This window comes from Entelurus aequoreus, linkage group LG28 (assembly GCF_033978785.1).
Source record: "Entelurus aequoreus isolate RoL-2023_Sb linkage group LG28, RoL_Eaeq_v1.1, whole genome shotgun sequence".
Classification (NCBI taxonomy): Eukaryota; Metazoa; Chordata; class Actinopteri; order Syngnathiformes; family Syngnathidae; genus Entelurus; species Entelurus aequoreus.
The window spans coordinates 12,913,897-12,914,630 of NC_084758.1; positions in this window are offsets into that span (position 1 = coordinate 12,913,897).

Below are 734 nucleotides of genomic sequence, written 5' to 3' on the forward strand. Positions count from 1 at the left end.
ACACAGGTTAGTTTTTTTTACTCAATATGACAGTATAACTGCCACACTCAATATGACAGTTATTTAAACACAACTCTTAAACTACACATGAAAAATGACTAACAATGCCTGAAATAATGCATTCTTGTAAGTTTTAATCGAAACATATGCTTTTTTAAGGCTTGCAAACACAACAACTATTTTTTTACTCAATATGACAGTAATGTTCTAAAATTCTGAGATAATACGAAAAAATTAATAAAAATGATTCCAACATAATTCCTAAACCAAACATGCAAAATGTCTAAAAATGTCGTAGTATTGAATCCATGTGAGTTTTACTAGTTTTAGTTGATTTTGTAAGGTTTGCAAATACATAAATTAGGTTTTACTCACAATGACAGTATACTGTCACACTCAATATGACAGTTATTTAAACATAACTCAAACCACACACGAAAAATGGCTAATAATGCCTGAAATAATGCATAACGAGCAGTTTTACTCGAAACACATGCTTTTTTAAATCTTGCAAACACAAAAAGTAATTTTTTTACTCAATAAGACTGTAATGTTGTTAAAATCCTGAGATAATGCGAAAAAGCAATACAAATGTATTTAAACATTACTCCTAAACAACACATGCAAAATTGCTAATAATGCCTGGAAACATGTATCTTTGTTAGTTTTACTAGAAATATGGTATTTTGCAGAGGTGGGACCAAGTCATTGCTTTGCAAGTCACAAGTAAGTCT